The following is a 14,424-nucleotide window of genomic DNA, read 5'->3' on the forward strand; positions in this document are numbered from 1 at the left end:
TAGGGCTCCCAGTATGTGAGAGGGAGCAGGCTGGGCTGAGGGACACTCCCCCCACACACACACCAAGTGCACGAATTTCATGCACCAGGCCCCTAGTAGTTTATAAAAGCATAGGACATATAATTATGAACTCTACTTAATACCTGATAATGATAATAACAACTATTTTATGGGCTTATATATTACTATACTATACTCTTTATTATTGGTTAGAGTGTACTCATTCATTCTACTTATAAAAAATGTTTGCTATTAAATAATGAGTCAGGCTGTTTTCCTGATCAGGATGCAAGGGTGATTTCTTTCCCATGTTCTTGTCCATATGGATTCAAAGAATGAAGCCATGGACAAAAGGTGGTAGGTGAAAAGGGTAGAAATTTATTGGAATCAAATACAGACTTCCACGTAAGGAGAGGGTTTCAAGGGGGTAACCCACTAAGCTCACTTTTTCTAAGTTTTATAAAGTCTGTAGTTTTTTGTTTCTTCATATTCCCTTCTGCTTGGTCACTCTTTTGCAGAATATCAGCTCCCCCTTTTATCTCCCCCCCTTCAGTGGTAGAATTCTCTATCTCCTGTGAAAATCTGTTTTCCTCTTTCTCCCATTTTTGGCATTTCTCTATCCTCTGTGAAAGCTTGTTTCCTTTTTCTCCCCATACCCTGAGGCTTTCCTTATCTTCTGTGAATGAAGATAAGGATAATGATAATAACAACTCTCCCCTTATCCTCTGGCCCCCCCCCCCCCCCCCTTTTTTTTTTCTTGTCTGTGAAGGTATGCCTTCTGGCGGCTCCAAACCCTCACCTATGCACTCCTCTCCCATGGACCATCTTTATTCATAAAACTCCCTAAACCTGCCTATTTTATACCTAAAACTCCTTTCAATAATATGCTGTGATATGCAGGCATTAGCTTCATACATCCAGTGTTTACCACATCTTCTGATTGGATCAATTTCTCCTGTGCTTGATTGAATCTCATGTTATTTTGTTTCTTATGGCTTCTATGTATATATACACGGCTAATGTTGCCAGTAAGAGGCCATGTCAAGTGATTGGCATGGAAATGAAATTAAAAGCAATTAAGGACTATGAAAGTAGAAAATCAGTAATGGTTATTGCTCACCAGTCAGGCATATCCCATTCCACCATAGATACAGTCTTGAAGAACAAGAACAAAGTGATGGAAGCTGTTAAAAGATCTTCTTATTGAAGGCAATGAGACTAACAGAAATTCAAAAAGGGTCTATCTCACACATGGAGAAACTTCTAATGACTGGGATTGAAGACCAGACAAAGAAGAGTACTCTCAGCATCACCACAAGCATGGCCAAAACAAAAAGTGTTTGCGATGTTGAAAGAAAAGGCTGGACCTGACTACAGTGTCAAATTTACTGTTAGCTCTGCATGGTTTAAATGATTCAAAAATTGTTATTCACTGCATAATGTGAAAGTGAGTGGAAAGCCTGCAAGTGCTGATATGAAGGCAGCTGAAGAATTTTTGGAACTCTAGATAAGTTGATTGTGGAGGAAAATTACTTGCCAGAACAAACATTCAATATGGATGAAACCTCCCTATTCTGGAAATGGATTCCTGAAAGGGCTGTCATCCATAATGAGGCCAAGTCAATGCCAGGTTTCAAGGCTTTTAAGGACACATAGCAGTCTTGCTTGGGGCAGTGTTGCAGTTTATAAGTTGAAATCCTTTGTGTTCTAGCACAATGAGGGCTTTCAAGCATATCAGTGAGCACATACTGCCACTGTACTAAAGGAGCAATGGCAAGCTATGGATGTCCCGGCTCTTCTTCCAAGATGCCCTCCTGAGTTGCTATGCCAAGGAATTGGAGAAGTACTATTTGAAGAATAATGTACCTTTCAAGATTTTTCTTGTTAATAATGCTCCTGGATATCATCTTTTATTGGAAGTCTTCATCCAAATATCCAACTGGTGTTTTTCCCTCCAAATGCCACTTCTTTGATCCAACCAATGGATCAAGATTTATAGCAACTTTTAAGGCCTGCTGCCTGAGGGGAACCTTTTCCCAGGTTTTGCTGAAACTAAAGAAGGTACTGAGAGGACACTGATACAATTCTGGAATGATTACTGCATTTATGACTGCATCAAATACCTTGCTTGGGCTTAGGGTGACATCATTGTGGAGTGTATAAATGGCATCTGCAAGAATATACTCCGTAACTTCAAAGGATTTGCCAAGGATTAAGGAGGTTGCAAAATCAAGGCTGTGTTGAGATAGCAAACAATTTTAACCTAGGTGTGGATGAAGATGACTTAAGGATCTTTAGAGGTGATTCCTGTAGAATTGACTAAGGAGGAGTTGTTGGAGTTAGTCCAGGAAATCATAGCTGAAGAGGAGGCAAAAGAAAAGGAAACTACAGAAGTAGAAAAAGAAGGGTAACCACAAGAAAATTCACAGTGAATGGTTTAACAGAAGCTTTTGCAGACCTCAACAAACTCCTTAAGATTTTTGAAAACATGATTCCCAACACGGAATGTTTTTTATTGAGTGGAATGTATTTGCTCTACCAGTATTATCCACTCACAAACAAATTTATAATAAAAAGAAACAAATCAAGGAAGCCTCCATAGACATATTTCTGATAAGAGTGACATGTCCTCATGAGGAACCTCAGAAGAAGGCATTGCTGTCTTAAGAGATGGCAGCTCCATGGGTGTTATTGCCCCTGAAGACCTTCCAGGGGGACAAGATGTGGCGATGGAAGGCAGTATGTTAATGATCCTGACCCTGTATAGGTGTGGGCTAATGTGTGTGCTTGTGTCTTACTTTTTAACAAAAAAAAAGCTTATAAAGTAAATAAAGTCAACAATTAAAAATAGAGAAAAGCTTATAGAATAAAGATAAAAAGATATTTTTATATGGCTGTTTTATAAGCTAGATGTTATTAAAATAGTTTAAAGAATTATCTTTATAAAGTAAAACAGTTACAGTAAGCTTAAGTTATTATTGAAGAAAGAAAAAGCTTAGTTTATTAAGTATACAATAGTGTACAGTAATATCCTAGACCTTCACATTCACTCACTACTCATTCATTGACTTATCTAGAGCAACTTCCAGTTCTGCAAGCTCCATTCAAGTTAAGTGCCCTATAAAAGCGTACCATTTTGGTTGTTGCTAGTGCTCACCTGAGGATTTTTTAAAATTATCTTTGTTGTTGAAAGTATTACAGATATTCCCTCCCGCCCCCCCATTGACCCCTTCTAGCCAGCTCTCTCCTTCTCCCCCTGCCCACCTCTCCGTGCCAGGCCTTCATCACACTATTATCTGTGTCCACAGGTTATGCATGTATGCATAAAAATTCTTTGGTTAATCTCTTCCCACCCACCCATCCACCCTCACCTTCCCTCTGAGATTCATCAGTCTGGTGCATGTTTCTATGTCTCTAGCTCTATTTTTTAATATTTTGTACCATATTTTTACTGTACCTTTTCTGTGTTTAGATATATTTGGGTACACAAATACTTATGATTATGTTACAGTTACCTGTTCAGTACAGCACTAATGCTGTACAGTTTGTAGCCTAGGAACATAGGCTATACTGTATAGCCGAGGTGTACAGTAGATTATACCATCTCGGTGTACGTAAGTGCACTCGGTGATGTTCATGCAACCACAGAGTTGCCTAACAGTGCATTTCTCAGAATCTACCTCCATCATTAAGTAACACATGACTGTAAATATTAAAAAGTTTCAGAAGCATATTTAGTGTGGGTGTCCACTTTTGAAAACATTACAAATACGTAAAGAGATAGGTAAACAGATCTACCTGTGTAAATGTACCCAAATATTAAAAGTTGTTACCTCCAGAAAGTAGGATTGCGATAGGAATACTTCTGTTTTTATTTAATCCTTATGTATTGTTTAAATTTTATAGCACACTTGTTAGTTTTATATGAAAATACTTACAAAGGGGATGAATAGAAAGGTAAAAGATTAATGGCTTGCTGCCATCTGGGAGTGCCACAAGGCTCTGTCTTTTGCCTTCATACTGTTGAAAAATGTTATCAATTATTTGGGTGAAGTCATATATGACAAGCTTATATTTTCAGTTGGAAAAATTGTGAGGGATAGTTAATAGCATAGCTGATTGAGTCAAGTTTCAACTTCTCTAGAACTGGAATACTGGATATAACTAACAATAAAAATTAACAAGGGCAAATATAATTTACTATATTAAGGCATAAAAATTGGTTGATTTGGTTTAGATATGAGGATATTAGATTTGTACTTCAAGTTTCTATAAGCTCAGTATGAACTAAAGATGTGATACTCCTGCAATTTTAGATTATCAAAGTCTCAGGAGTTTTTGAGCTACTCTGTGCTGGTCCATCTGGATTAATTTTTCTATCAGGAGTGCTGCATTTTTTCAGAGAAACATTACAAGTGGTGAGCATAAGAGGACAGGTATTAGCATGGTGAAGGATCTATAAACCCTGTCACAAATTGTAACTCAACTTAGAGAAATTTATTGAGACAGGATAGTTGTCTCAATATTTGTCTTACAACAACATTTTTCTTTGTTGATTCTGAGAGCAGAAATGGTACCAATTAGAGAACCAACAACATGAGCTCAACTAGTGTAATAAAAAACTCCCAGTTCCTGGACAACTGAACAAAAACTAGATAATGTACATAGATATTGTTCAATGTATTCATTACTTGGGCAAGAGTGTTGAATTAGGTATTCTCCAATTAAAAAAAAACAAAAACAAAAACACCTCTAATCTAGAATTCTAAGATAATGATTATAGATTACTTTCTCATATATGTAGAATAGGTAGTTAAACCTGTAAGGACTTTAAACCCATACAATTTGCAGAAATCTAAGAATGTATATCAGAAGTTTATAATAAATTTCAAATAATAAAGTTTAAAATTGTTATATACATATTTGATAGGGTGAATTATAGCATTTGAAGAATAAACTCTGGCAACAGTTGGGAACTCTTCTCTGGATTTCTATATATAAGATAGTTCCTGGGACATAGTAGGTGCTCAGTACATTTTTTTGAAGGAATGAAAAAGGAGGGACTCAGTATATGAATCAGAAATGTGTGACAGAAAAATGGGATATATTTGGCAACAAGGGAAAGATGATATAGTGGAAAGGCCAAGATTAGATATCTATGCACATCTATATTATTAGTAAATAATTTATACCAGAAATAGGAAATTTGTGAGCACCATTATTTATTTAAACTGACTACCAATTTACACCATACACAAGAATAAACTCAAAATGGGTAAAAGACTTAAATGTAAGTTGTAAAACCATACTAGAATAAAATATAAGCATTAAAATCTCCCACATCTCACATAGCAGAATTTTCAATGATCTATTTCCTAGGGCAAGAGAAAAAAAGGGAAAAAAATAAACAAAGGTAATTACATCAAACTAAAAATATACAATTCTTCAAAGAGGACATACAGATGGCAAATAGACATATGAAAAAATGCTCAGTGTCCTAATCATCAGAGAGATGGAAATTAAAAGATGGGAATTACCTCACACGTATCAGAATGGCTGCCACCAATAAAAGTAAGTGCTGGTGAGGATGTGGAGAAAGGGAACCCTAGTACACTGCTGGTGGGAATGCAGACTGGTGCAGGCACTCGAGAAAACAGTATGGAGTTTCCTCAAAAAATTAAAAACGTAACTGCCGTTGACATAGTGATCCTACTTCTAAGAATATAGCCTAAGAATCCTGAAACACCAACCAGAAAGAATATAGAGTTGCGGGCACATCCCCAGTAGGAGATGTGCAGGAGGCAGCTGATCGATGTTTCTCTCTCATCGATGTTTCTAACTCTCTATTCTCTCTCCCTTCCTCTCTGTAAAAAATCAATAAAATATATTTAAAAAAAAAAAGATCTGGAAGCAGTCCAAGTGCCCATCAGTAGATGAGTGGCTATAAAAGCTGTGTAGATTTACCCAATGGGATACTATGTCCCTATAAAAAAGAAGGATCTCTTACCCTTTGTGACAATATGGATGGACCAGGAGATTATAATGCTAAGCTAAATAAGCCAGTCAGAGAAAGACAGATGTCAGAGAAAGACAGATATCTCGTGATATTACTTATTTTGTGGAATCTAATGAACAAAATAAACTGATGAACAAAATAGATCTATAGCAGGAGTGGGCAACCTTTTTGTGAGTGCGTGCCAAAACCAGCAAAATCTCTGACTCAAAATTCTTCTGCGTGCCAACCCTAATTTTTTGAGAACGTTACGCCTACTTGATATCTCCTTAGGTGTACGTATGTGAAGAACCTTGAAGAAATAATAAAATTCATTCGAGCGACAAAAACACAGTATATGATGATGAAAAATACATTTATTTTTTAATATATATATGTACACTGATACTCTTTTCCTCTCCCCATGTGGGAGTCTGTACTTGTTCCTTAATAAATTTCCACCTTTGCTATACCACCTTCTGTCCGTGGATTCATTCTTCGATTCTGGAGGACCAAGAATCTGGGTTCCAGTCCAGGGGAACACTGCGTGTTCCAGTCCAAAAATTCTGTTTCACTAGGACTCCTCCATCTCCACCAGAATGTAAATATTTTAAGTTCTTCTCACTTTTGGAAAAAACACACCCCTCTCATTTTCCTTCTTGGAACATCTTTTAAATTTAGGAAGATTGGCATTAAGGGGAAAGGAACTATAATATAGCCTCTATTCATCCCCACTTCTCTATTGCTCATTCAGTTCTCTCCTTATGTCAGTCTGGGATCTGTTATTATACACCCCTGAAATTCTCACTGTGAAGCCAAATGACTGCTGGTTTGCTGAATTTGGAAGACCCTTTTCATTTTTCTAAATACCTCAAAAAGTGCCTTTCAATTTACATCTACAATAGAGCTGCTTTCATTCTATTCCTCAGAATTTTTTATCCAAAGATGCCAATAGCCTTAAACTTGTTTTCCTGCTACTAGACTTGTCACCTCCAATCTGTCCTGAAAACTCTTGCCAGGGTGATCTCTGAAAGCTCTTGATCATTCCAGTGCTCATTAAAAGCTTCTGATGTTTTAACGATACATTTTAAGCTCTGTTAGCCAGTATCATTTGTTGTTTTTTTTTTTAGTATCTGTCCCTCTGATATCTCCATCCTCATCTCCTTTTATAACATTTTATACACCAGCTCAACTGTGCCAAGTTGTCACTTCTGTACAGTTATGCATCCTGCTTATTCTGCCTACAGCAGGGGTAGGCAACCCCTGGCACACGTGCCAACATGGTACACCAGTAATTTTTGCTGGCATGCAAAACCGTCTCTTATAATCTTCCATTTACAATTTTTTGCTTAAAATTGATGTTTTTATTTTTCAGATAAATTCAGTGTAGGTGCATCTTAGATAAAGAAATAATTTTACATAACAAGTTATCTTAAAGACCATAGATATGGCTGACTTTGAAATACAGTTGATTGAATTTCAGAGTAGCTCAATTTGGAAGCAGAAATTTATTGACCTTAGAGTTGACTTAAGCATTTATGTTCTGTGCCTTTGTTTAATTTTAAGTCTTCTTCTGTAGAAGGCAGGGATCACACTTTTTGATTTCTGTGTCTTCAGTCAGTCCTTAGGCATGGCACATAGAAGAATATGCCACAATTATTTAAATGATTGAATCAAAGGATGATCTTATTGTCCTCTGGTAGGAAATTATAATTGGTTTATTATTTAGTATCTGGTTCTAGAGCAGTGGTTCTCAACCTTCCTAATGCCGTGACCCTTTAATATAGCTCCTCATGTTGTGGTGACCCCCAACCATAAAATTATTTTCGTTGCTACTTCATAAGTGTAATTTTGCTACTGTTATGAATCATAATGTAAATATCTGTTATGCAGGGTCTATTTTCATTGTTACAAATTGAACATAATTAAAGCATAGTGATTAATCATAAAAACAATATCTATACTAATAAAAGGGTAATATGCTAATTAGACTGGGAGACCTTCCAGAAGACCTTCTGGATGCTCTTCTGGACAAAGCCATGGTGGAGGAGCTGAGGTAGAGGCAGTTAGAGGCCAAGAGGGGAGGGCAGTTGTGGATGATCAGGCTGGTGGGGAGCGCTGCCATTGGGGGTAAGCACGCCAGCAGACGGGTGCAGTTGGAGGTAATCAGGCTGGTCGGGGGAGGCATTTGGAAGCAAGCAGGCCGGCAGGCAGAGTGGTTAGGGGCAATCAGGCAGGCAGGCAGGTGAGTGGTTAGGAGCCAGCAGTCCCAGATTGTGAGAGGGATGTCTGACTGCTGGTTCAGGCCTGATCCCTATAAACTGGCAGTAGGACATCCTTAGAGGGGTCCCAGATTGGAGAGGGTGCAGGCTGGGCTGAGGAACAACCCCTCCCCGTGCACGAATTTTGTGCACCAGGCCACTAGTGTAATTATATATGTGTTTTCTGATGGTCTTAGGCGACTCCTGTGAAAGGGTGGTTTGACCCCAAAAGGGGTCGCGACCCACAGGTTGAGAACCGCTGTTCTAGAGGATCATCGGAGTAAGAATTGATTTGTCAGTGCTCTTGTTTATTAAGATGTGGACAAAACGGGCCACATGCTGACCTGACAAGCTCAGGAGAGGCCTGCATGGCAGTCTTACAAACTCAGAGACCTAAAGTAACCACAAAGGATGGTCTGAAATTAAACCTTAACTAAAGCAGTTATGGTGGGCAGTTGCGTCCTGGGCCAGTATCTTCACTGATAAGGTCAACCTTTACCTTAACTGAGTAATTAGTATGTGTCCATCATTTTACTTTTTATCCAATCCCAGGGTTTTCCCTGCTTTGCTTTATCCCTCCTTCTTAATCTATCACCAATGAATTTCACGTAACCCACCTACGTCCCTCCTTTGATTGCAAATGTATAAATACAAATGTACCCCCGCCATTCTCCAGAGCATTATCTCAATTTGTTGAGGTTCTGCTTCCTGGCATATGTCGACACTTTGGCTCAAATAAACTCACAATAATTCTTTTCAGGTTTCAATGGTTTTTTACGTTAACAAAGACAAACTTTTGTCCTCAACTCCAATCTATGTTGTATATATACTGTTCCTTAGTTAAACTACACCCACATTTACCTGGCTCTACTTAACAACCTACAACAGTTCTCAGTTGCTTGATGGCTTTTCAGCTTCCATAGTTATTATTTGCACTTCATCTAATCAAACCTTTCTCACTTTATGCCCCAGCATGAGCCTCTGACCCAGACACATAATTTATTTGGATGTGTGGTATATCAATTGGATCAAGTTCAGCAACATTTGACTAAAATTCAAAGTAATAGTATCCTATAATGTTTAACTTGAAAGAAGCGTATTTCTTATGTTAAAGAACTTCATTTATAAGTTGCTTAAGACATATAACTAGTGGTTCCACAAAATCATCAGGGATGCAGACACTTCAGTTCATGACTTTCTAATCACTAGGTGTGGTAAAAGGCAGTTACTAGAGCTCTAGCGGTCACAGACATCTTTTAGATTATAGGATGCAATCAGGATTCAAGAAGGGCATGCCCCCTCTCTCAAAGAAATCCTCCTGGAAGATCCATAGAACATTTTTTAATCTCATTGGCTAAAAGCTTACCATGAAATGTAAAAAAGTTTTGTCCAACTTGATAAAATCCCCAATTATGTGGCTTGGAGAAGTTAGCTTAGCTATTTAAGTCCATTTCCATTTCTAAACTATGAATACCAATGTCTATCTCACAGAAATTCAAATATGCATTTGAAGCTGTAGTACAGTGACAGGCTCCTAGCGGGATCTCAATAAATAGTTGTTGTTGCTATTAAAGATGAGATTATTGAAATTCAAGATTGTTGTAGCTCCTCCAAAATCATACAGATAACAATGGTTAAACTAGTATTCAAATCTAGATCTGTCTGACTCAGATATAGTGAAATATTTCAGGGACTAGAACTGAGAGCTTCTATTTTCCAGTTCAACCTCCTATATCCTGAATTGTGATGGACTTTTGGTCTGATTTTTTTTTTTGGATCATTGAAACAAAAATCTAGGGGTTTTTTTGTTTGATTTATTCAAATAATTGCCTTGATTTCCACTTCTTTTTGTGGAGACTTGACCAAAATCAACAGCATTAATTGAGTGTGCAATTCTGGAACCATCTAAGAAAGCCAAAATCATTTAAAATTAGTTTGAGTTTAGTAACTAGGTTGAACTTTGCCTTTGTCAAGCAGTTTCCAGCTGACTCACTGCAGCTGCAACAATTGACATCATTTTGTGCCTTTCATGCAAAGACTAATTTGGCAGGCAACACTCCCAGTGGAGTGGGTTTCAGAGCCTCAATGAATCTCAGAGTTGGAATGGGAACTATAAAGGTCAGGAAATCCAAACCTTAATGTAATGATTGAATTGGATTACATCAACCTTACCAAGTGGTTTTCTAACCTGCACTTGGATAAGCCTAGTGACAGAAAAAAAAAAAAGCAAACATTTACACATGGCCTGAATTGTGTATCCCAATCTGTATTTGAGTAGCTCTGACTTCCTCATATTGAACTGAAATCTGTACTCTTAGCCTCCCAGCCAACATTACTAGTTATAGTCCCAGTACAAATATAGTACTTTTTGGATTCTTACAACCTTTCAAATGTTTGAAGACCATGACCTTGCCTTTTCCTTAGAATTTTCTCACTGCTAAATACCTCTGATTCCTTTAACTTTTTATTTTTCATTCGACGTGGCTTTAATTTCCTTCACAACTCTGAGTTCACAGGTATATAGTTTTGGTTTGGCTAAATTATTCGTAAAGAGTTTCTCTCTTATCCTAGGGGTGAATGAAATCCTGCAGTGGTAGACTGAGGGAATTGTCCTGGCAAAGTAAGAAAGAAGTTGCTTGAAAAATTATGGAGTGGTTAGGAAATGATCAGATTGTTGAAGTTTTGCTGGACCTCCTACAACTAACCAATGTGACATATTAATTTCATACTATGAAAGGCTAAAAGGCATGAACAAGTCATAGTGTTCTTTAAACACAAGGTAAAGTAAGTTGGGTTATTTATTGTGATAGGTTAAAGTCCATCTGCTTTATTTTATTTGTATGGGTCCCTTATTTTAGTGCTGAGGATGGATGGATAGATAACTGCTTAGGAGGAAATAATGGTTGTCCTTACAGTACATATAGATTTAAAGCAAAACAAAGAAAAAATTATTTTTGAATCTGACAAAGTTTCCATTTTTTTATGGATTTAAAACTGCAGTTTGAAGTCATTCACTGAAATACATATTCCTTTAGTAACTTCAGAAGTCTTGCTCTGCTCTTGAAGAAAGAACATAACTGAATTCAGGATTTGGTAATGGTCCATGTCTGTCACTAAACAGCTGTGTGTTATTTGAAAAAAATATCACTCACTATCTCTGCTTGTGAAATGGGGGGAAATGAATCCTTCATTGTGTAACAGATATGAAGTGAGGATAAAATGATATATTTTCTTTATTTCAATTAGTATTTATGAAATGATTTTCATATTTATTCATGTTCTGAGAACTGAAGATTCAGTGGGGAAAATGTTAGACAAGGCCCAAGTACTCATATAGCTTATATTTTTATAATAAAACTTTAGATCAAACATTTTTATGGGCCTTGCAACACAAGGTACTTTAATTTTTTGAATCTTTTATTTTTTACTGTTGCATTGATGTGGCCATTTTTTTTTTGGTACACATTTTAAAAGATCCTAGTTTTAAACTGAACTTTATTCCAAAATCTTAAAAGTCACATAAAGATTTTTTCTATATAGGAGATAAACAACCTATATTAAAGTTTAATTTTTACCCTAAAATATTATTTTGCCTTGTTTTACAATTAATCTCAATGCTTAACTAACACTAAATATTGAAAATATTGCACCTTCCTTATAACCCTTCCAAAAGATACACTAACATTCTTAAAATTTATCATAATTTAAAAAGCTATTGGGCAACATTGATTATGAAAGTCTTGTGGATTTGGAGGCCCAATATTGCCAAAGTTGTCCATTTTTTTTTACCATATAATATTAGAATAATTCTAATTGAAGAAAGGCTATAAGTAAGTGATTTTTTTCTGTTTTTTTTTTTTCCCCCTCATAGATTTTCTGGCAAATATAACACACAACCTGTAACTTATAGACTTTGTATGTTTCTTTTGTAAACATAATTTTGTGTTTGGAAATGAAATTTACTTTCATTTTTATCGAGTCATATTTTTATGCTTAAAACTTTCAGAGTTTTGAAAGCTTTTTATAAATAATGTATAACTTCCTTGAGCTTACCTAAGCTCTGAAAATAATTTGCTGGTTAGAGATTTCCTAGAATGGAGATTTGAGTGGGGTTAAAGTATGGCTTAATTCTTTCATATTTTTTTTAACACAAGTAAAAGAGCATTACTGTTACTTTCATATTGCATCTGGAAATATTTTAACATATTCACTATTGTGTTTCCCTCGAGAATTTTTGTTGCCCACATTACACACTCCTTTGTCCCACATGGGTTTCTGAGACATCCACTGTCTCAAAGAGAGTCCTTACAGATTTTGAGCATCCAATGCCTCTTTTGAGATGTGAGAAAATGATAGTTTTGACCTACAAAAGCTTAAGCCTTGAAGAACTCTGGGCATAAAACTCATTGCATAAACAATAAACATGAAAAAACACAATATCAATTCCGAGAAAATTCCCTCTCTTTCTCCCAGATGAAATAAAATTACTGTTGTGTTTTTGGAGAACAGAGTGGAAGTAGAAGAAGGGAGGAACACTTGTGTGTGTGTGTGTGTGTGTGTGTGTGTGTGTGTGTGTGTATGTGTTTGAAAGGGGGGTCTTTGCCTTTATCCTCTTTCTCACACTAGCCAAAGTACCAAAATGGATCTGCTCTTAGCATCTGGTTGCAAGAATCATGTGGCACTAGAGAATGGAGATGGATACTTGGTGTGTCTAGGGAAGTCAGCCTGAGGTACCTTAGAAGTTCAAGTGTTATTTATGTGTCCAAGCAGGATAGACACATAGCTAAGAGGAAGTACAATCCAAGAGACTTTGTGTTCAGGAATGTAGGATACACGTAAGTGCTTCCGATAAAAAAGTGAGTAAGAGCAATGTGGGGTCAGTAACAGCGACCTGTCAGCAACTTGCGTTAATCGAAGATTTAGTAGAGGATGGGATGATAGCTATCAAAAGTTAATTTTTTTGTGGTTACTTGCTAAGTATTCTAAGCACTATCTCACAGATACTTCACAACAAAACCATTATGTAGACGATGCTTCATTATTTCCATTGTACATGAGGAAACTAAAGTACAGAGAGATTAGCCACCTGTCAGCACTCTGGAACACTGTATCTACTGCTTACTTCTGAGGGAATATACAGCTTGCTGAGTAGATGATAACAGCCTAAGATTAGGTGCAATACCCACAACCCCCAGACTCTAAACTCCACAAAGTATTAACTCAAGCCAGAGTATAGTACTGAGGCTTTGAAATGATAGAAAACCATGAAATAACTGGACAACTTCACATAAATTGGGTAACTCTGGGCAACCCTAGGGGGAAAATGTCTATATAAAATATTACATTATAGAAAATTAAAAGGACATTTCTTGCACACCTGAGTTTGTGACCAGAGTTTTATATTTGTCATATATTGAAGCAAAAACAGGACAGAAATACTAGCAAAAGGAATCCAAACTAGTGACCCAGTAAAAGGTCACTAACTCTAGATCCCTTGAAAGAGAACATCTTTCAAGATACTCTAGAGAATAAACCCAAGAATATAGTGAACATTTTACAGCAGTTTGCTATATAAAAATTCAGTCACCAAACTACCTTGAACTACCTTGTTATTTACAGTGCTTTCTTTCACCCTGACCAATTTCTTCAATGATACCTTCATATATCCTTGAATTTTTAAAATTGAATTTATTGGGTTGACACAAGTGTACAACTCAATAAAACATCATCTGCACCCTGCATTGTGTACCCATCATCCTCCAAAAGTCTCTTCCCATCACCATTTCCCTTCCTTTCCCACCAACACATATCCCCCACCCCTCTTTCCAGTACTTATTGTTGATTTTTGGATGATAGCCATTCAGGCAGGTGGGAGGTGATGTCTTTATATACTTTGGAAATTAACCCCTTATTAGATGTCTCATTGACAAATATGTTCTCCCATACAATCTTGTTCCTTTTATATTTTGTTGATGGTTTCTTTTTCTGTGCAAAAGCTTTCTATTTTGATGTAGTCCCCTTTGTTTATTTTTTTTTTTGTTTCTCTTGTGCTAGAAGATATACTGGCAAAACACTGCTACAAGAGATGTCTGAGATTATCCTGCTTGTGTTTTGTTCTAGGATGTTTACGGTTTCGTGACTTTGATTTAAGTCTTTTATCCATTTTAAGAG

Source organism: Myotis davidii, unplaced genomic scaffold (genome assembly GCF_000327345.1).
Source record: "Myotis davidii unplaced genomic scaffold, ASM32734v1 scaffold206, whole genome shotgun sequence".
Lineage (NCBI taxonomy): Eukaryota > Metazoa > Chordata > Mammalia > Chiroptera > Vespertilionidae > Myotis > Myotis davidii.